The 24,104-nt window shown below is 45.1% G+C and overlaps 1 long non-coding RNA gene across 1 annotated transcript in view; it reads left to right on the forward strand.

Annotated features, from left to right (window-relative positions):
* Positions 1-23,860, forward strand: part of LOC141096006 (uncharacterized) — a 120,707-nt gene extending 96,847 nt beyond the window's left edge. Inside the window, exon 3 of the long non-coding RNA XR_012233551.1 lies at positions 22,575-23,860. This is a non-coding gene — a long non-coding RNA (uncharacterized lncRNA). The remainder of the gene's footprint in view (positions 1-22,574) is intronic.
* Positions 23,861-24,104: the final 244 nt, after the last annotated feature.

Consider the following 24,104-nt stretch of genomic DNA (forward strand, 5'->3'; position numbering starts at 1 on the left):
ACAACTTACCGGTGTTTATGTCATTGGGATGTTTGTCAGAATGGCAGGCCAGGGGGATACGGTATGTCCTTCAGATATTAGAGCAGCAGGAATTGAAGTCTTTTTCCCAGCTGCAATCGGAATATGGTCTTAGGGCTTCTGGGGGATATCAATATGCACAGATGATACATGCATACAGAGCGCAGAACAGTGGTGACTGTCTTAAATTTCAGGGTGACCTAGTGCTAGAATATGTGTGTGGGGAGGGGACTACGAGGGGGGGGTTTATCTCCTCCTTATATAGAGATTTATTACATACTTACTTAGATTTCCGATCAATGCGAGGGCTAAGTGGGAAAGAGAACTGGGGCACTTGGATGATGAAACGTGGGAGATTTTTCTGGAGTGGTTACCAAAATAGTCATGGAGCGAACCGTATAGGTTGTCTCAGCTTTATATTTTACATAGAGTGAAAGTCTCCGGATGTTATGTTTAAGGCTGGACTTATGTGCTAATTCTGAATGCCCTCGATGTAAGAATGAAAATGCTGGAATGTTTCATATGTTGTGGACGTGTCCCAAGATTGACTGCTCTTTGGATAGTGGTCCTGTGTCGTGTGGAAGGGGCTTATAGATGTGTGGTCCCAAGGGAACCAGTGGTTTGCTTGTTGGGGTACGTAGAGGAGATAAAAGTGGATAGCAATCTGAAGGTGGCAATCACCAGACTACTATATGGCTCGGAAGGTGATAGCGAGGAATTGGATAAAGGAAGATCCACCTTCAAGAGGAGAATACCTTAAATACGTGAAGCATGCCATTAATCTGGAGAAGGGGGTCTACAAGAAAAGGGGAAAACTGGTGATGTATGAAAAAATGTGGACGCCATGGCTGGAATTAGGTTAAGAGGCGGATAAATGGGGAACGGTCTCTGGGATATCTATATGTGGGGATGCTTGTCTACACTGCTATATCAGATGATATCGTATAATACAATTTTATATATGTGTACAGGTCTTGTTGATGATAATGCGAGCTGTCTGAACAGTGGGATGGGGGAGGGTCTAGTTTGTTATAGTGGGGTTTGCTTTATGTAAACTCGAAAATGCTTGGATCACTGTATTGTGCATACTGTTGCCTTTTTATTAATAAAAATCTATTTGAGTATAAAAAAAAGAAATACTGTATGTCATCTTTGACACAAAAAGTCACAAGGATTCTGTGTTTGAATCTCTGTCATGCTCCTCCCCAATGTGTCATACTCTGCCCCACTGCATCATGCTCCTCCCCACTGTGTCATACTCTGCCCCACTGTATCATACTCCTCTCCTCTGTGTCATACTCCACCCCACTGCATCATGCTCCTCTCCTCTGTGTCATGCTCCTCCCCTCTTTGTCATGCCTTGCACCCTCAGACTCTAGTATGTAAGTTTTGTCTGTAATGTCTCTTTCATTGAAGATTGTGGACATGACTCAGTAAACAGAAAAATGCAAATGAATGACTCCTGCTGTGATCAGTCCCCACACAAAAGCAGAAGAGGAAACAATTGCCAATCTTTGACAAAATTGGCTAATTTCCTTCCAGAAAATCATTATCTGACATTCTAGAAAATGCAGCTTTAATAGTGTAAGGGACAAAAAGGAGTGTCCGTAAGTGTACAGATATATTTGTGTGTGTATATATATATATATATATATATATATATTTATTAATGTTGAATGTTATGTACCCTTTCCCTTTAACCCCTGAAGGACCAAGCCATTTTGTAGGTTAATGACCAGGCCTTAATTTTGAAATTGGACCACTGCCACTTTATGTGCTTATAACTCTGGAAGGCTTCAACAGACCCTGCTGATTCTGAGATTATTTTTTCTTGAAATATTGTACTTTATGTTATTTGTAAAATTTCTTCGATATGACTTGCGTTTATTTTTTGAAAAAAACGGAAATATGGCAAAATTTTTTAAAATTTAGCAATTTTCAAACTTAATTTTTATGCCCTTAAATCAGAGAGATATGTCACAAAAAATAGTTAATAAATAACATTTCCCACATGTCTACTTTACATCAGCACAATTTTGGAACCAAATTTTTTTGTTAGGAAGTTATAAGGGTTAAAATTTGATCATCGATTTCTCATTTTTACAACAAAATTTACAAAACCATTTAGGGACCACCTCACATTTGAAGTGAGTTTGGGGGGCCAATATAACAGAAAATACCCAAAAGTGACACCATTCTAAAAACTACACCCCTCAAGGTGTTCAAAACCACAATAAAGAAGTTTATTAACCCCTTAGGTACTTCACAAGAATTGAAGCAATGTGGAAGGAAAAAATGAACATTTAATTTTTTTTTCCCAAAATTTTTCTTCGGACACAATTTTTTTTATTTTGTCAAGGGCATCAGGAGAAAATGAACCACAATATTGGTTGTGCACTTTCTCCTGAGAACACCAATACCCCATGTATGGAGGAAGAACAATCTTTAGGCGCACGGCAGTACTCAGAAGGGAAGGAGCATCATTTGAGATTTTGAATGTCAAATTGGTTGGAATCGGGAGCGGACGCCATGTCGTGTTTGGAAAGCCCCTGATGTGCCTAAACAGTGGAAACCCCCCACAAATGACACCATTTTGGAAACTAGACCCCCAAAGGAACTTATCTAGATGTGTGATGAGAACTTTGAACCCCCAAAGGAAGTTTATAACATACAGCCGTAAAATTAAAAAATCATTTTTTCCACAAAAATGATCTTTTCACCTCCAAGTTTTATTTTCCCAAGAGTAACAGGACCCCAAAAGTTATTGTGCAATTTGTCCTGAGTACGCTGATACCCCGTATGTGGGGGTAAACCACTATTTGGGCGCATGGCAGAGCCTGGAGGGGAAACAGCACCATTTGACTTTTTTGGCTGGAATTGAGATTGGAAAGCCCCTGATGTGCCTAAACAGTGGAAACCCCCCACAAATGACACCATTTTAGAAACTAGACTCCCCCAAGGAACTTATCTAGATGTGTAGTGAGCACTTTGAACCCCCAAGGGCTTCACAGAAGTTTATAACGCCCGGGTGTGAAAATAAAAATATCATATTTTTTCCACAAACATGATCTTTTAGTACCCAATTTTTATATTTTCCCAAGGGTAACATGAGAAATTGTACCCCAAAAGTTGTTGTCCAATTTGTCTTGAGTACACTGATACCCTATATGTGGGAGAAAACTACTGTATGGGCACACGTCGGGGCTCGGAAGGGAAATAGTGATGTTTTGCAATGCAGACTTTGATGGAATGGTCTGCGGGTGTCATGTTGCCTTTGGAGAGCCCCTGATGTGCCTAAACTGTGAAAACCCCCCACAAGTGACCCCATTTTGGAAACTAGGCTCCACAAGGAACTTATCTAGATGTGTGGTGAGCACTTTGAACCCCCAAGTGCTTCACAGAAGTTTAGAACGCCTGGGCATAAAAATAAAAAAAACATATTTTTTCCACAAACATGATCTTTTAGTCCCCAATTTTTTTATTTTCCCAAGGTTAACAGGAGAAATTGGACCACAAAAGTTGTTGCCCAATTTGTTCTTGAGTACACTGATACCCCATATGTGGGAGAAAACTACTGTATGGGCACACGTTGGGGTTTGGAAGGGAAGTAGTGACGTTTTGGAATGCAGACTTTGATGGAATGGTCTGCGGGTGTCATGTTGTGTTTGGAGAGCCTCTGATGTGTCTAAACTGTTGAAACCCCCACAAATGACCCCATTTTGGAAACTAGACCCCCCCAAGGAACATATCTAGATGTGTAGTGAGCACTTTTAACCCCCAAATGCTTCACAGAAGTTTATAACGTAGAGCCATAAAAATAAAAAAAATCATATTTTTTCCCACAAAAATGATATTTTTGCCCCCAATTTTTTATTTTCCCAAGGGTAACAGGAGAAATTGAACCCCAAAAGTTGTTGTGAAATTTGACCTGAGTAGGCTGATACCCCATATGTGGGGGTAAACCACTGTTTGGGCGCATGGCAGAGCTTGGAAAGGAAGGAGCACCGTTTGACTTTTTCAACGCAGAATTGGCTGGAATTGAGATCAGACGCCATGTTGTGTTTGGAGAGCACCTGATGTGCCTAAACAGTGGAAACCCCTCAATTCTAACTCCAACCCTAACCTCAACACACCCCTAACCCTAATATCAGCCCTAACACTAGCCCTTACCCTAGCCCTAACCATAGCCCTAACACTAATGGGAAAATAGAAATAAATACATTTTTTAAAATTGTATTATTTTTCCATAACTAAGGGGGTGATAAAGGGGGGTTTTGATTTACTATTTTTAGCGGGTTTTTATGTTTGGCAGCTGTCATACGCTAAAAGACGCTTTTTATTGTAGAAATAGTTTTTGCATCACCACATTTTGAGAGCTATAATTTTTCCATATTTTGACCCACTGAGTCATGTGAGGTCTTATTTTTTGTAGGACGAGTTGATGTTTTTATTGGTACCATTTTTGGGCATGTGACACTTTTTGATCGCTTTTTATTCTGATTTTTAGGGCACAGAATGAACAAAAACCAGCAATTCATGAATTTCTTTTGGGGGGTGCGTTTACACCGTTCTACGTGTGGTAAAATTGATAAAGCGGTTTTATTTTTCGGGTCAGTACGATTACAGCGATACCTCATTTATATTATATAGACAGAAGAGACGGAAAAAGCCGGGATCTAGTGTTAGAGGTGTCGGACGTCGCTAAGGAGTTAATACACTGTCATCAACAGTATCCCTCCATATACATCAATTGTTTGTCTGGAGCAGACCCTGGTCAATCAAAAAACTAAGGACAACTGTGCCTCCGCAGTGGGTAACCTTGCATGCACCTTACTACATTCTGGCACCAAAGTACTCTAGGCTAAGAGCCTGTAGTTAGATAAATAGGTATATTGACAGTTTCAGGCCACATTTATTGCCAAAATCAGCATCTGGAACTTCTGGATTTGCTCCCACGTTTTCTGTTTGCTCTGCAAGTAAGAATCCTAATCCCTGCCTAGGAGCTGACACGGCACGCAACGGACTTCAGACCAAACTTGAACTTCTTTTTGTTTCAGGAGATACAGGAAAGATGTATATCTTTGTACCGTGTTAGCCAGTAGATAGAAAAATATTCAGGATTGAGAGTCCTCAGTAGTTGATACCTTTTAATGGCTAACTGAAAAGATGGTAACACATTGCAAGCTTTCGAGACTACTCAGGTCTCTTCATCAGGCTAGACTAATACAAAATCTGAAGTCACATATCTATGCACAATACAGCCTAGAAAAAATGCAATAGATAAGACAAGTGACGTGAAGCAGAACTATCAATATGATAGTTCTGCTTCACGTCACTTGTCTTATCTATTGCATTTTTTCTAGGCTGTATTGTGCATAAATATGTGACTTCAGATTTTGTATTAGTCTAGCCTGATGAAGAGACCTGAGTAGTCTCGAAAGCTTGCAATGTGTTACCATCTTTTCAGTTAGCCATTAAAAGGTATCAACTACTGAGGACTCTCAATCCTGAATATTTTGTTTCAGGAGAGCGTTTCTGAGGAACATTATAGTATGAGATAATTGTTTTAACAACCCTGCTGGCGTCACTGCATGGCATCCCATCCCCCGCACATCAACTGACTCACTGCTACGGGTCATGCTGTGAATTCTGTCTATTGCCAGCCCTGTGTTCTGTGCCTCTGCTCTCCTGTATGCTTCCTGGCTATGTGTGTATAGGGGGGCGGCGCCAGAACTCTGGTTCTTATGCAGTCAGGGTGCACCTGTCTAATCTGTCCCTGACCAATCACTAGAGCCCTTGACTATTTAGTTCCGCAACACCCACTGAAACATTGCCTGTGCAATGTCTAATCTCAGTTAGTATCTTGCTGCTGAGGAAGCCAGGCCCTGTCCTGTGTATTTCCTCCTTCTGTGGAGGAATACTTCTTGTCTTACTTTGTACCTTGTCTGTCTGCCAGGAGGCTGAATATCCTGGCCCTTGAGTCTTGGTCCCAGTACCTTGTCTGTACTCTGTCCTACCTTAGTCTCCCTTTCTCCTTGTCTGTGGCTTCCTTCCCTGCTGTGTCTTTCCTTGTGTCCTCCCTGTCTGTGCATCTGCACCCTTGCAGCTCTGTCTGTGCATCTGCACCCTTGCAGCTCTGTCTGTGTATCTGCACCCTTGCAGCTCTGTCTGTGCATCTGCACCCTTGCAGCTCTGTCTGTGCATCTGCACTCTTGCAGCTCTGTCTGTGCATCTGCACTCTTGCAGCTCTGTCTGTGCATCTGCACCCTTGCAGCTCTGTCTGTGCATCTGCACCCTTGCAGCTCTGTCTGTGCATCTGCACCCTTGCAGCTCTGTCTGTGCATCTGCTCTCTTGCAGCTCTGCTGGCTCGACTCGCTAGCCGCTCTGCCGGCTCGGCTCCCTAGCCGCTCTGGTTTGTGGCACAGTGGGGCCACAACAACCCGGCTCGCGCCATTCAGCCAAGACACGAGCATGACAGTTTGCACAGGCCATGGTCCCCGCTGAGTCCCATGTCCTTCTGCTCGCAGAGCTTCATGAACTTCTGTCCTGCCAGTATGAGGAATTTGTTCCGTCCTGTGTGATTCCGATTGTGGAGACCTCTGAACCAATCATCGTCTCCAATGCCCTCTACAATCAGCTCCTGGCCTATGAAGAGCACGAACCAGAAGACCCGCCTAGGTTCTATGGGGACCCTAAAGAGTGCCAAGGGTTCCTGAAGAAATGCCTGCACTACATCCTGCAGAATGCAGCTTGTTTCCCCTCTGACCGGGTCAAGGTGGGATACATCATGTCCTACCTAGCTGGTGATGCCTTGATGTGGATCTGTCCCCTTTGGGAAGCAGGGGACCCTGTCGTCATGAGCCTGGGGGCCTTCCTGGTGGCCTTCCGTAAAGTGTTCGACATGCCTCATCCAGCTGCTCTTGAAAAGTCTTCCCCTCCAAGCTTCCAGAGACAGATCAGACATGTGGAACCTGTGGGTGAATCATCTCAACCGCCTGTGACCGTCCCTGACACTCCTGTTTCACAGCCTGCCAAGTCGGCCTTCAGTGTAAGATCCAAGCGGTCTAAGAAAAAGTGGCTGGCAAGCTTGCAGCCACAATCTGGTCTGGTGAAGGAACATCCTGACGGTCTCTGTCCTGTGAAGCCAATGACTGTTTCTCTGTCTTCAGGGAGCTTTGGTGTGTATTAGCCGCCAGCCATACGGAGTCAGTGTGTGGTCTCTGTCAAACAGCTCCCGAAGCCGGCGTGGACGTTGTCTCGAGGTGGCCAAGCCCTACTTGAGAACAGTCTAGTCCTGCAAGGACAGCTACAGCTCCAGGTCGGAACCTTATTCATGAGTAAGTTCATCTTCCACTTGCTGACTGGTATGCCCATGGGTCATTCTGATCCAGAGATTCTAGTACCCGTTTATGTCTGGAGACCCAGCAGGGCACCACACTTGAATCAACCAAGTGACAAGAGGTGTCTGGGTCCCTTGCATTGCATTCAGTCAGCAAGGTCGTCTTCTTTGCCTGGTTTGCTAGTCGCCGAGTCAAGGTGTGAGGATGCCTCTGAAGAGGGGGAGGCGGTCTCAGTCTCCTCACACATCCCCCGCGACTATACCAGTGTTCTGCTCCCAAGAGCACCCCTGCCTCTTGATTGTCTTCCCCAGGATAAAGGGCTGAAGATGGATCCAGAGTGTATGCCTTCAGCTCCCCTGTGGCCTAGGGGTGAAGGTCCCAAGACAGAGCTTCACTCATCCTCTAACCAGGAAGATGTGGTCCAGTTTTTTCAGGGTAACAGGATGAAATGGCTCCCTGTATGTATGCCTCTAGCTTCCATGTGGCAGGTGGATGAAGAGGTTGGAACAGTGGCCTATGTATCTCCGTTTCTCACCCTCCTGGAGGAGGTCAAATTTTCTTTTGACAACGGGCTGAAATTGGACTTAGCGAAGATGTCTTCAGTTTCCAGCTGGCCGGCTGATGTAGGGATCAAGTCTGAAGCTTCCAGGTCCCTACTTTCTGACAATCAGGAGGAAGAAGTCCTTGTACCCTCTGTGTTGGAAGCTGTTGGGCACCAAGAGACTGGGCACTCAGTGATTCTGGATGGCACACCTACTTCACATCACCTGAAGGATGCCCTGTCAGCCTGGACTGCCTGCCAGGGGGCTGAATATCCTGGCCCTTGAGTCTTGGTCCCAGTACCTTGTCTGTACTCTGTCCTACCTTAGTCTCCCTTTCTCCTTGTCTGTGGCTTCCTTCCCTGCTGTGTCTTTCCTTGTGTCCTCCCTGTCTGTGCATCTGCACCCTTGCAGCTCTGTCTGTGCATCTGCACCCTTGCAGCTCTGTCTGTGCATCTGCACCCTTGCAGCTCTGTCTGTGCATCTGCACCCTTGCAGCTCTGTCTGTGCATCTGCACCCTTGCAGCTCTGTCTGTGCATCTGCACCCTTGCAGCTCTGTCTGTGCATCTGCACCCTTGCAGCTCTGTCAGTGCATCTGCACCCTTGCAGCTCTGTCTGTGCATCTGCTCTCTTGCAGCTCTGCCGGCTCGGCTCCCTAGCCGCTCTGCCTGCTCGGCTACCTAGCCGCTCTGCCTGCTCGGCTCCCTAGCCGCTCTGCCTGCCCAGCTCCCTTGCAGCCCAGCCTACTCTGCATTCCTGCAGCTCCGCCTTCTCAGCACTCCTGCGGCTCCGCCTACTCCGCACTCCTGCGGCTCCACCTACTCTGCACTCCTGCGGCTCAGTTCCTACCTGTTTCTTTCCTAGACGTGCCTGCTTGCTCTGTGTCTCCAAGCCGTGCCTGCTTGCCCTGTGTCTCCAAGCCGTGCCTGCTTGCCCTGTGTCTCCAAGCCGTGCCTGCTTGCCCTGTGTCTCCAAGCTGAGCCTGCCAGTGTACCGAGCCATGCCTGCTTGCCCTGTGTCTTCAAGCCGTGCCTGCCTGCCAGTGTACCAAGCCGTGCCTGCTTGCCCTGTGTCTCAGCCGTGCCTGCTTGCCCAGTGTCTCAGCCTGCCTGTTAGTCACACCTGTCCAAGTGACTTGTCCCCGAGTGGGATCAGCAGCCACAGCCAGACACCACACTGGAGTGGCACCCGACAGCTACCTGCCGCACAAGCCTGACCTCACCATCAGAGGCTCCAGTGAAGACCGAGGTAGCTGTCGTAGTCACGCCCCTTCCAGGGTAGTCTGGTTTGTGGCACAGTGGGGTCATAACCCCCCGGCTCGTGCCATTCAGCCAAGACGCGAGCGTGACAATTGTTCAGCTTCGATAAACGTTGTTTAGGGATAAATAGCCGTCGCAGTTCGTTAACTGTTTTTTTTTTGTATAGTTGAGGACAGACTATTCCTCTGAGTTCATTGAAGTAACATCAGGATGGGAGAGGGATATTTGGTTTGGGGATAGAGGTAATTGATTGTAAGATTGTAAACTGTTGTTCTATACCACAGGCGAGATCATTTGTTATACTCATATAATTGTCCCAGTTCCCAGGGTTTTAACGGGTAACAGGCAGCTAGTTTGAACAGGCATGCCAGTAGGTAGATTTATGAAAAGTATAGTAGGTACTGATTGTTTAGGTGCCATGCTGCACAGTATTAGGGTCTCATCCTCCCTAATGTTTTAAATGTTTTCTATTTTCTGGTTGAGTCATCCACATAACTAAGTAAAATAACTACTGAGAGTGAACTGTGTAGGAGTTGGTTTTCTTGCCCGTGATTTCACTGTATCCCGATACACGACTTACAACTTTGCGTTGTTGCAAAGATAAAATGATCGTTATGGATGGGAATGAGGCGGGAAGCAATTCCCCAGTGCCAGTTGAGGGCCCAGTTCAAGGTGCCCCAGCCCACCCGTCACAGCCTAGCCAAACAGCACCAGTGTCACTGATAACACCAGCCTCGCAGTGTCAGCCCAGGTAGGGTACCTTCCAGCAGGGAACCTGCTTCATCACATGACCAAGTTTGACAGTAGTAACATGGGACTACCAGGGAGGATATATTCATATCCCCACCACTGCCACCAATTATCATGAATTACCAGGGAGGATATATTCATATATCCCACCTCTGGCACCAATTTGTCACTTACCCGCTTCTCAGCATGTGACTTGGGGTTGCGCCTACAAGCGTTAATCTACAGTTAGGTCCATATATATTTGAACAGAGACAACATTTTTCTAATTTTGGCTCTAGACATTACCACAATGAATTTTAAACAAAACAATTCAGATGCAGTTGAAGTTCAGACTTTCAGCTTTCATTTGAGGGTATCCACATTAAAATTGGATGAAGGGTTTAGGAGTTTCAGCTCCTTAACATGTGCCACCCTGTTTTTAAAGGGACCAAAAGTAATTGGACAATTGACTCCAAGGCTATTTCATGGACAAGTGTGGGCAATCCCTTCGTTATGTCATTCTCAATTAAGCAGATAAAAGGCCTGGAGTTGATTTGAGGTGTGTTGCTTGCATTTGGAAGGTTTTGCTGTGAAGGAAACATGCGGTCAAAGGAGCTCTCCATGCAGGTGAAACAAGCCATCCTTAAGCTGCAAAAACAGAAAAACCCATCCAAGAAATTGCTACAACAATAGGAGTGGCAAAATCTACAGTTTGGTACATCCTGAGAAAGAAAGAAAGCACTGGTGAACTCATCAATGCAAAAAGACCTGGGTGCCCACGGAAGACAACAGTGGTGGATGATCGCAGAATAATCTCCATGGTGAAGAGAAACCCCTTCACAACAGCCAACCAAGTGAACAACACTTTCCAGGAGGTATCAATATCCAAATCTACCATAAAGAGAAGACTGTGTGAAAGTAAATACAGAGGGTTCACTGCACGGTGCAAGCCACTCATAAGCATCAAGAATCAAAAGGCTAGACTGGACTTTGCTAAAAAACATCTAAAAAAGCCAGTACAGTTCTGGAAGAACATTCTTTGGACAGATGAAACCAAGATCAACCTCTACCAGAATGATGGAAAGAGAAAAGTATGGCGAAGGCATGGTACAGCTCATGATCCAAAGCATACCACATCATCTGTAAAACACGGCGGAGGCAGTGTAATGGATGGGCATGCATGGCTGCCAGTGGCACTGGGTCCACAGTGTTTATTGATGATGTGACACAGGAAAGAAGCAACCGAATGAATTCTGAGGTATTCAGAGCAATACTGTGTGCTCAGGTCCAGCCAAATGCAGCCAAACTGATTGGTCGTCGTTTCATACTACAGATGGACAATGACCCAAAACATAAAGCCAAAGCAACCCAGGAGTTTATTAAAGCAAAGAAGTGGAATATTCTTGAATGGCCAAGTCAGTCACCTAATCTCAACCCAATTTAGCAAGCATTTCACTTGTTAAAGACTAAACTTCAGACAGAAAGACCCACAAACAAACAGCAACTGAAAACCACCGCAGTGAAGGCCTGGCAGAGAATCAAAAAGGAGGAAACACAGCGTCTGGTAATGACCATGAGTTCAAGACTTCAGGCAGTCATTGCCAACAAAGGGTTTTCAACCAAGTACTAGAAATGAACATTTTATTTACAATTATTTAATTTGTCCAATTACTTTTGGTCCCTTTAAAAAAAAGGGTGGCACATGTTAAGGAGCTGAAACTCCTAAACCCTTCATCCAATTTTAATGTGGATACCCTCAAATGAAAGCTGAAAGTCTGAACTTCAACTGCATCTGAAATGTTTTGTTTAAAATTCATTGTGGTAATGTCTAGAACCAAAATTAGAAAAATGTTGTCTCTGTCCAAATATATATGGACCTAACTGTATCTACTCTCATTCAGTCCAGCATTCATCCTCTGTTCTATGCTGCAGTGGGAGCATAAATCACACCCTGACACAGACCATACACTCCGCTCATACACGTTGCCACCACTCACTGAACACAGAGGCACAAGAAGCTCAGGCCAGGGTGTACAACCATTAAGCCAGAGTGAGGCAGTTCAATCCAGTAGGCCAAGTTCTTGTGCTAATTCTTACAGTGGACAGCAAGTTCTTGGCCAAATGGCAAGGGCCGCATGAGGTGGTGGAGAAGATTGGTGATGTAAATTATAAGATTCATCAACCAGGAAGACGTTAACCATATCAGGTCTACCATGTCAATATCATGGCAAGACACAGAGCCGGCTGAAACTCCGTGCTTGCTGGGCAACACAGAAGGCGAGGTTGGAGGTGTTACCATAGCGGAAATCCTGTTGAAGGCCCAGAAACAGCAGTGCCAGGAGTTGCTCCAGAACAACAGGGACCTGTTCTTGGAATTACCGGGGTGCACGAAGGTACTGGAACACGAAGTTCTGATATAGCCACATGTGTTATGAATGAGTCACCGAGGAGGAAAAAACAAAAAGCAAGCTAAGCCCAGAAAACCGGAGAGGTTGGTAACTAGCGGATTGCAGACCCCTGATCCTATCCACAACAACTAGCAGTAGCCATGGAGCGTGCCTACGGTAGTCCTAGACGCCTCGTCACGGCCGGAGAACTAAATAAGCCTAAAGAAAGAAAGGGAAAATCTAAACTGCCCCAGAGCAGACCCCAAAGCAATAGACAGCCCCCAACATGTATTGTCGGTGAAACAAGATGAAAACACAAACACAAATAGAAAGATAGGCTGAGCAAACGATGGGGCCCTCACTAACTAGAAAGGACAGGAAAGAAAAGCTGCTGTCTGCAATCACGCAAAAACCCCTGCCAAAATGTCCAACACGTCTGATAGAAAAAAGCCCTGAAGTCGCTAGACTTCAATTCCCTATATCAGCACTCACGTATATTCTGAAGACAGAGCAAAAGAGATCAACTGATCAGAGACAAAATGGGGATTCAGCCCAGTCCCAACCAGAGCTGGCTGAACACAAAAACTAAGTAAACCAGACAAAAACTCATATGAACAATAGCAGATAAAACTTAGCTTTAAGAAGGCAGGAACCAAACTGGAAACCAGAAGCCACAGTCAGGAAAAATCACCAGCAAGAAACTAAGGAGTCGGCTGCCTTAAATCCAATCAGAATCTCCTGATGTCCAATCACAGTCCTCTTCCTCAGGTGGCCGGTCTCTGCCATTTAGATCAGCTTCATTACCTCCCTTCACCAACAGAGGGAGTCCAGATAGAGAACTCACTACTCCTCTGTCAGCACAGCCAGCTCCATAACCCTCACCAGAAGCCAGAGGCAAACCCGAAAATGAGCTCACAACACATGGCCATGAAGTGGTCAGTGGACACATTACGGTACTATCTGGTAGGACGTAAGTTTAGATTGGTATCTGACCATGCCCCACTCAGATGGATGAGGGAAACAAAGGGGAAAAATGCTAGAGTCACCCGTTGGTTCTTAGCCCTACAAGATTTCAACTTCCATTAGAGCATAGAGCATTGAGCTACATGGTAATGCTGATGCCCTCTTGAGAATCCATTGTCTGGTAGGAGAAAGTACCAAGACCCACGGCTTTAGGCAGAGGGTGGGGTATGTAGGTATGTAGTGTGGCTAATGGTCGCATAGTCGATGAGAGGTATGTGTCACAGAGATGGCTTGTCTCTGTGATGTAACCCGGAGTATTTTCTCTAGTGCATAAAAGCACTAAGAGGTTCGTTTGTTGCACCTGAGACCGGGTTGCGGGTAGCTATAAGAGATAGGCGGGTCTGGCTACCCACATACCTCACATCTGGGTGTGGTTACAGCCTATATAATGGAGGTGATCCTAAAAAAATGGTTTTGTAAATTATGTTAGAAAAATGTGAAATTGCTGATCAACTTTGAACCCTTCTAACTTCCGAACAAAAAAAATTATGTTCAGAAATGTTGCAGATGTAAAGTAGACATTTGGTAAATGTTATTTATTATGTATTTTATGTGACATATCTCTCTGGTTTAGGGGCATAAGAATTAAAATTTTGAAAACTGCAAAATTTTTGCAAAATTTCCAATATTTTCACAAATAAATGCATATCAGAGGTTGAAGCTTCCTTTTCAAAACGTACGTGTGTGGTGGGACTCTTTTAGCATCTTGCAGCAGTCTTGGAGTTTCTGTGGGTATTCACTATTTCATGGTTATGCTGACTTCATCTTTTATATGTTGTTTTACTTAGGGGGCTTACTTATAATTCTGACTTATTGCCTTACTTCCTATGTTTCTACCTCTTTATATACATATATATATTTATTCATTTATATTATATATATTTTTATTTATACCTCCATATATTTCTCAAAGACTGGATTACATAATAGCAAGTTTTCTATTATGAATTAATATTTGTCTTTCGGATGTCCCCCGTCTTTTTACCTGTTTTTTTCCATTCTCTTCATAAGTATTTTATAATGTCTGTGTGTATATATCTGTAATAAAAATTAATTATGATTCTAATGGCTTGCATTTCTCTAACTATCAGTGTTAATGCTCTCAGATGGGGTAGCGGAAACCTAGTGACAGATTCTGCTTAAAGTTCGACACTCCCAACTAGACATAAGCAAATATGTTTGGCTTCCTCCTTATTTGGCAAGCTATAGCGCTTACTGAAGAAGCTGCAGTGGTAACCTGGATACCTGGAGTGCTCCAATAATTAGGTGTCCGGCGCTGCAGCTGCATGTGTCGCGGCTGTGTGACAGTCACAACACACAGGCTCTCCATGCAAGGGTTGTGACTGTGTGGCGCCCCTGAGGCTCAGTCCTCACAGAGGTACTGCACCTCCTCCTGGGGTGTGGTATCCCACCATCCAGGTAAGGTGGAGACTCCTGACCACACTCCAACACCCGCACCCCATACCACAGAGTAGTGTAGAAAAGCACCTTCGACGGCTCCCTGACCTGGGTCTGCTAGCACGGGAAAGGAAGAGAGAGAGAGCAACATAGACTGAAAGCCTGATTCTTCATAGAAAGAAAGATTAGTACAGAACGTGAGGAGTAAACGGGAACAGAGGACCCGTGGGTTAGAAGAGAACCCTTCCTAGAAGTCCCAAGCGCAAGGCCGGGGCCCGGTCCCCGAGGTTGTATGGATACTAATGGTCCTGCAGCAGACACTAGAGGAATAGAAGTAGTGACCACTTTATTCCCACACAAGACTTGGGGGCACAACAGCAACTGGATAGTGAGCCGGGACTTATTAGCAAGGAGTCCCCGAAGCAGGCTACAGCTGTCTGCTGTACAAGTAGAGTTCATAAGAACATCGGACAGGAGGAACTCCAGTGTAACTCAGTACTAGGAGTACTTCATTCAAAGGCGCTATAAGAGGAGACGTTCAGAAAGGCACATGTTGGCTGAGTGTTGGAAAGGAGTATTCCATCTGGCCTGGAGGTTGAATGGGTCCCTGACCCGGAGGACACGGTACTGATGCGGGCACCTGTTCGTACAGCAGACTGTGAGTAAAGCTTTGGAACTACATGCCTTGGTGTCCTCCACTTATTCCCTGCGCCATCCCGCCTAGCACAGCCGCCACCTCTGCGCCTGACACTACACCATCTACGTGTCACTTCACCTACACTGCCCTGGGACTCCAGCCCTGCCTGTGGAGGGCTATAACATCACTGCTGCACCACACCATCTGTCCCAGAAGATCTGTCTGCAGCGTCGGCTTACATCTTCATTGCCAAACACCACAGGTGGCGTCACGAATCACTTATAAACTTTCATCACCATAAGCACACTGAAACAACCCCCATGTAATGGAGCCCCAGGGCCACGGACCGGGTCACTGCTGCCGTGACGACCCCCCGTTGAGAAGATCAACCGGCCCGGTACTGAGTACCCCACGGCCCTGGTGAGTGAGGGCGCTCCACACATGTTCGTGTTTATTCACTGACTGTGCATCCGTGCAAACCACACATAGACATGTCCATTTTTTCCAGCAGACAAATTTTCCATTTAATGTACTTTGAGTCAATTATGAGAAAAGTGCAATACACATGTTTACATCCTTTCTACAAGGTCTGTGGTGATGCTTAGTGTTATATTTAGTCCATGTAGAGGAGGAATTGTTAAAAGTAGCTTGGTCACATTGCTGTCCACAGAGTCTGAAAGGCGGCATTGTATGTTTTCATTATACCTGTTTTGGGGAGAGAGGGTGCTTGAGTAATTTTCTGCTTGAGCGAGAAAATGAGTCTCTTTGTTTTGAGTTTCTGTTGGGAAATACAGGTGACAATGATGCTTTCACCATGACATGGCCGTTACTTGACTCATGCTTTCTTTTAATAGTTAACCAAATATTTAGAGCCATTGCCTAAAATAGTAACTATTTTATATTTTGAACATGGCTGCAAGGTAGCTGATCGTATTTGGATCACTCTAGGCAGAAAAAAAGGTACATTGTTAATTCATAGTGCCGTGTCCATGAGTTAGAGGACCAATAATACAGCCATACAGTTCACTACATGTATACTCTCGTGGAAAGTTTATTTAAGAAAAAGGTTTGGTTAATGATGTCTTTGCGCAAATGTGGAGATATCACTGAATGACACGATGCGCACATTCCATTGAAAAAAGTGTCTGCTCCACTGTTATACGGTACCTCTGGGCCTCATTGTGAAATTATACCGTGAGTTTATATAATGTAAAGATCATTGTCTTTTCCTGATCCAGTTGTGCTAGTGATATCCACTTAAAGTGTCAGCAGTATTTTGCTAAGTAAACTACAAACATTGTCAGGTTGGCGCAGTTATACTGATTAAAATGATACCTAGGGTGAAGAAATACATCTTGTGGTTCTTGTGTAATCAGTGTTAAAAGTTTGTGTCAGGAACACCGCACTGTACTTGCTCACTGAGCCAGTGCGCGTGTCCTGAGTGTCAGGATCCTGTCAGCGCCGGCGTGCAGCCTCCGCTGAGCAGGGACTCACCTGCACTGTAGGGGTACCGGGGTCAGGTACAGCCAGAAAGTACCGATGCACAGGACCTGTGGATGCTGTAGTTTAGCAAGCAGACACGGGACCTACGGTCATGTGACTGCAAGGAGGTGGGGCTTAGCATCCTGCTTAGTGAGATGGAAAGACACTATACAGAATTACTCAGAGTCAGGCAAAACGGGGTTCATACACAGAGATGCATGCGTCCTGCGTCCCCTATCTTTAGCACTGGGGACGCAGGCCATGCGCAGTATGCGTTTGGCGGCGCATGCGTCCTTTTGACGCTGCGCAGAGCGCACCAAATTGCAACTTGTTGCGTTTGGCGCTGGTCGGCGCAGCGTCAAAAGGACGCATGCGCCGCCAAATGCATACTGTGCATGGCCTGCGTCCCCAGTGCTAAAGATAGGGGACGCAGGACGCATGCAGTGTCATGCGTCCGTAGGCGGAGCTACCGGCGGAGGCGCGGCAGGGGACGGGGCTTAGCGGCGGCCGTGCGCAGCCCGACGCTGCGGCCGTAAACGCTAATGTGAAACTAGCCTTAGCGTGTAAGAAGCAAATGTACAGTGAAAAAAAATTGTGTGAAAGCTTACATAGAATTCAACATTGTTTTTAGAATAAATTTTGTTCTATTTTTTATACTTCTTGGATAAATTCCTTCTACATTTCTCCCTTCATTTTGACTTCTTGATATAACCATACATCAATACTCACAAGGCGTATTCTGCTTTGTTCTGGGAGATAAAGGGAAGAGATCACTATGTGCAGTAGAATGAAAACCATGCCACTGGATATCTGTCAAAACCACTCCAAACCACAAAAGGGGAAAGTAAGCTATAATAGTCAAGAAAACACACACATTGTATGCACTATTATTATTTTGCAAATCATTTATCCAGATAAAACTGGACAAAATGTTCCAAAATGTCTAATTAGGAATGTATGAATACAACAGCACAATGTAACCAAATAAATACATAACTGTGGTTAACTTGTAAAATAATAGGGAAAGGATTACACAAGACACCAGAATAGATCTATTATGCCCAATTTACTGTATCCATCACGACTATTCTTCTATCTATGCAAGTAGATATAGATGTCAACTTATTCAACCTTTTATATTGCTTCATTGTAGCTGAAGGGGAACCTGTCAGGTGTGTTTGGACCTTTATTGCCAGCATTACAATCAGGAGCGGCTCTAGTACCCCTGCGTTGTATGCCAATTACAGGTCGAAAGTCAAGGAGGTGGAGATCCTGTGCCCAGGGTATGTCATTCCACGCCTGCAGAAAATCCACTGAATGCAGTGTTCACATCTGCATCTTGCGCATGATTAGTGAAACATGGTGCACTTTCAATGACTTCTTTGGTGCACCAAGTAAGGGGCGAAAAGGCATAAAAAAATGCAGCAAAAGTGCAATAATCAGAGAAGATTATTCTGGGTAGTTTGATAGAGAAAAAAAATCAGTTACGCCATTTTTTACGCCATCTACAGATCACTGTAAATAATTTGGTCAATGAATTATATGCATTGTTAGGCGTCGGATTTCTGTTGCTGCACAGCGAGAATCCCGAGCCTTTCTTCCAGCGGTCTCCCATTCCTCTCCAACCGCAGAGGAGGTTGTTCAGCAAACTCGTCGGTCAAGGCGCTCTGCCCAGACCAACTCCGTGAGTTTGCTTGCTGCTGCCACCTCTGGCACAGCTATGGCAATACATGCTGCTCAGCAGCGAGATTCTCCAGGGACTAAGTCCCCATGTCGGGCCACTGAGCATGCCCGTGGAGTGATCTCCCATTGGAGATCGAAGGTCATGTGCTCAGGTCCTGCTCCTGTTCGGATTGGCCCATCCGAGAAGCCAGGAAGGTCCCGGACGCTCGCGGCTATAAAAGGTGTGCATGGCCGCTCGGCCATGGGCTAGGATAGACTGTATTTACAGACAATGTGGAGTGAGTGATGTATGCACGTATGAATGTCTCTGGTGAATGACTCATTAAGAAACTCCTACCCTTGGTACGCATGTGTTGTGCAGCCTAGCCTGCTAGCGCCCAGGCTTAGGCGTAGGTAGGTCAGAGTTTGAGTCAGGCATCAGTCCTCACCAGGGACTCGGCACGCCTCAGTGCATGTGCTCCACATTTCATAGCCAGCGTCTACAGCGGCGCTCATGGCAGCGATGCCGCGCGCTCGCTCAGTGGGCCTAGAGGGACTCTAACCCCGTGTCCTTGGGGTAGAGTTCTGTGGCCGTACTCTGTGCGCTCTTTTGGCCGGGCTCTGTGAGCTAAACAGGCTCCGGCATCTACGTTCAGCGGGTGTACGGCTCTGTGCATTAACAGAGTTCGCTCCTGTTCACATTGGGTGACGTAACCCACGTGTGACTGTTTTCACACCGCTTAATTCTTCCGCCATTATGTAGCAGCAGTGTACCACCTCTGCACGGTGGACCCCGGGCTGCGAACGCACTTACTACTATTTTATAATTTGTAGAACAGGAGAAATAAAGAGCTAAAAAGGAATCTAAAAAGGAGTATCACTTTATTAAGTAAATATACAAAACTTACAAAAATTGACTGAATAGAAGTGGACATGACAAGACTGTAGCAGAATAAACCGGGTGCGTCATAAAGGGGGGACACCGGTGCCCATATATGCATAAATACCAAAGCAATAAAGGGATAATAACAAGTGTATATCCTAAAACAAGGTATGCATGCAGAGGGAGAGAGCTCAAAAAGAAAACGGTTGGAGTGTATAAGCCATTTGGCAAATAACCATGAAATAAGTAACAACATATATGTGCACATAAACTATCAGCACCAAAAAAAGGTCTAATAGGGGCCAATGCCAGAGAAGACCGAATGAGGAGACACTCACCAATAGATGTAAAGGGCAGCGGACACGACCCCAGAAGCGGGCAGAAAAGCCACAACGCACGTTTCGCGTGCACAAAGCACCGCTTTCTCAAGGGGAGTATCCAAAGAGAGTGTCGGAGGACCTTTAAAACACATGTGACTTGGTCAACAGGTAATCGCTGGGCCAATAGCAGCGCTAAAGTTGGCGCATGCGCGCTGCGCACCACGGGGCACGGCAGAAGCAGGAAGACGTCAAGTCCCCAAGCGCACACGCAGAGGGAAGGGGGAGTTCCCAATGAGCGCACGGAGGACCTGTGAGATGCCTCCTGCTTCCCCGGGACGCGTGAGCACAAGGCGCACGCTCACACAAGCGCAACCAAACAGCAATGAAGGTATCCATGAGACCAGTGGGCACGAAAATTAACCCAATGAAGGATGAAAACATGACATGTAAGCAATGATAGGTGTTACACATAAGCATATAAAGAGATGCATAAAGCAATACAAATACATATACTGGCATCGCAATATATACTGGTATCAATAGCCGCAGAAATTAACCCTATACAGGAACATCACAATGACAAGATGTATATTCAATTATAAGTATTGCACATATGCATATAGCATAAAAAAGTGCTAAGTGCAAACAACAATGTATGCGTGAATTACAAACATCATAGCATAAATATCATAATATACACTGTTCATGGAAGCAGCAATGGAGTAGTGAAAAATTACAACATTTAAAAAGGAGTAAAAATCAATCATATAACAGGAAGCGGGTCGCAAAAAAAGTAGCGGAGCATCGGCCCAGATGGATGAAGAATCGAAGAAGAACGGATGTGTCATAAGGTCCAACTAGAAACATAAACATGAAAAAGAAATGAATATTAAAATAATTAAAAACAAAGATACCAAAAATACCCAGATAGGGGTCAAACAGGGATACTAGTGGAGACAAAGATGGCTGTTATATTAAGAATCACTGCGCCCGGACAGATACATTTCGCGAGCGTCCACCCACTATAGTCAAAGAAAAGAGGAAAAAGAGAGGGATTTGTTAAGGCCTGCGGGAGTCATGGTGCCTAAAGTAACTATCCATTTGGCTTCAACCCGTGCCAAAATCTTTTTATAATCTCCACCTCTCACGCCGAGATGTATGCAATCAATCCCTCTAACCTTAAAGCTAGAGGGATCACAGTTATGATATAAAAAGAAATGGCGTGGGATTGTTTTTAATAAAGAGGGGTCAGCCGCAGACTTGGCCGTGCAAATGTCCCGCACATGCTCCCGCACCCGTAGTCTCAACTCTCTGGATGTCAGTCCAACATAGATTTTTGCACAGTCACAGGTGGCATAATAAATCACATTTGCTGTATTGCATGTGATCCTGTGCCATATATCAAATATTTTCTTGCCATCGGAGGACTGGAATGTGGAACAGCGCAGGACATTTGCGCAGGCGAGACAATGGCCACTTTGAAAAGAGCCAAGTACGGGACCATGGGAGCCAAACGGACATTTGACATGAGGAACATAATGACTATGAACCAGGAGGTCATTGAGATTTCTTGATCTCCTGGCTGTCATAGACGGAAAGGTGCCGAGAGAAGTACCCAAAGATGGCTCAGCACCCAGTACAGACCAGTGTTTCTGGAGTACCTGCCTCATGTCATCTCAACAATGATTGAAGGTAGAGACGGTGTAGAGAAGGTGTGACTGTTTTCACACCGCTTAATTCTTCTGCCATTATCTAGCAGCAGTGTACCACCTCTGCACGGTGGACCCCGGGCTGCGAACGCACCTACTACTATTTTATAATTTGGTGCGTTCCACCAGCCCTAACAGTTATGATTACATTGATACCAAATATGTCTGTGTTATTTGTTGATTTCAGATGTTTTTTTAAGTGGATAATAAATGTAACTATTGTAATTGTTTTTCATTATTCTTTTAGTAATTTTATAGGAAGAAAAATATCTGACTTTAAATATTTCCCTAGGTTACAGGTATACAGAAATGCACTGGTATATATAGCTGTATCTCTATGTATCAGTACAATTTGCTTGTAATTTAGGAAAATGCCATACACATTCAAATACAGAAAATTCTCCTGTGTTAGTGCGGGCTGTGGCTTAAGGCCGGAGTCACACTAGCGAGAAATACGGATGTGTGCTATGCAAGAAAAAAATCGTATAGCACTCTGACCTATGGGGCAACTTCCATCATCCGTTTTTTCTCACCCGTATTATACGTGCGAGAGAAATCACAGCATGCTGCGATTTGCACCGTATTACGCCTGAGACTCGCCAATGCAAGTCTATGGGTGCGAGAAAAAAATGGATTACACGCGGACCATGTGTGTGTCTTGCTAGAAATACACAAGACTTTTTTCAGGTGACAGGAAATTGAAGCAGCCATTATCAGGAAGCTAGGGCATGCTAATTAGCTTGGCAAGCAGTACAAAAAACCAGGTAGAACGCCTCCACGGAGTCCACCATCATGTCGACATATATCAACATTGAGATGCTCATAGTTCTGGTCCAAGAGAGCCCAGAACTATCGGATCAGAGGGACGCACATTATGCCAACCGGGCAAGAAAGGAGGCAGCATGGAGGAGGATATGTGCCCAGGCGTTCCCTGAGTTTGAGGACAAACCTCTTGAGTCCCAGCAGCAAATTAGTCAGTACAATCCCTGTTTAATATTATTGAGCTATGTAACATGTGTTACCATCAGACCACTGAATAATTATATGTGCTTTTCTTGTACCAATATTTGCCATATTACAGAGTTAAAACTTGAAAAATATCATGCAACATGAGACTGTAAACTACTTTTTGGTTTTCTAAAGCATATTTTCAATGTTAAAATTTTTTGTGTATGTTCTGTTGCAGTGAATGATGTCATGAGACACTGGCGCAGCGTGAGGGACCAGTACCGGCGTGAACAACAGCAGCGTGCCAGGAGTGGGGATGCAGCACAGACAAAAGAGTATATATACTTTGACAGGCTTTCTTTTCTGGCTCCCATTCTGGATTTGAGACCGGAAGTGCTTGCATCACACCACATTTTACACATGCTGGTTTTAGTGTCACATCTAAATTTTTTTTATTCCCATTAAAACAGTACTCAGCCAAAGCTAACTGAGAGGGAGACAGCCTCTGACTCAGAGGCTCCTATAGATCCAGTCAGGGAAGGTGTAGAGGTGGCTGGCCCATCATATGCACCTTCCACCTGCATCCTCACACAACCACCACCAGCATTGGCTTCAGAGCAACAGGAGGAACATCCAGAGGAGGACCAGGGAAACAACAGCAGTCCTACCATACCTCTGGAGACCTCATCCCAGGCTGCTGTGATCCAACGCCATGGCTGACGCAGGAGAGACATTACAGCCTCTGGCACCAGAAGGCACGTTGATACCAGGGTATTAAACTATTTGGCCAGGGCTGCCCACGTTGATGGTGAGGAAGTCTATGCCTGCAGCCTGGCCCATTACCTCCGTCCAATACCCCGAGAGGTCAGGCTGCGTGACCGTGGAGCGATTCAGATACTGATTGATGCCTGCACACCCTCCAATAACCCCAACCCGGTTTTTGAATATTTGGAACGCTGTCAGCTGTCAAACAGAAATCAGCTTCAAATGCTGGGAATTTCACAAGTACAGGCACAATCAGTATCTAAATCACCTCCTCCCCGTGTGCCAACACCACAGCCACCCCCCCCCCCCCCAAACACTACATTGGTCTACACAGGCCCAAATGTCAGGCTATTATTGCACCTGCACAAAAAATGGCCACTTGATCAGACCCTCTGTTGGAGGCTGGTCCCAACATGGGTATGGTCGACATGGCCATATTGGGGGGTTTGAACCAAGTGGGTACTCAAATCCCCAGGAGAATCCATTACAGTATACATCATCCTATGTCTTGGCTCCACCACATGATCATGGTCAGATCCATCATCCGGGGGCATCATATGTAAATCCACAGAGTGAGGTACTAGTTTTGCCTCCAACGTAGCAAACAGGTCAAGCTGCCCTTCCGCCATCACCACTCCCAACGTATCATAATTTAATTATTTTTTTTTGGGGGGGAGGGTTTGTTAAACTCATCTTTATTGTTTTTCTAATGCTAATTTTTTTTGCTCTTTGTCGTCCCATTTGTATTGGGCAAAAAAACAATATGCTGATAAAATTGATTTTGTTTTGAATAACACCATGTTTGGAGTAAAAACAGTTTATAAAAAATGACTAAAGTGTAATGTTATGACAAAATTGGTAATCTTTTCATTTAAACATTTTCCAAATTATAAGGGAACTACAACACACACTTGAAACCAAAACATGAGTTTAATTAAACCACATAATTCAAAGTTACAACATAGAAAGAGCATTGTCTTGCGATGGAGTAGCTCCCTCTGGG

The sequence above is a fragment of the Dendrobates tinctorius genome, unplaced genomic scaffold, assembly GCF_039654945.1.
Source record: "Dendrobates tinctorius isolate UK_male_01 unplaced genomic scaffold, ASM3965494v1 ptg000071l, whole genome shotgun sequence".
NCBI lineage: Eukaryota > Metazoa > Chordata > Amphibia > Anura > Dendrobatidae > Dendrobates > Dendrobates tinctorius.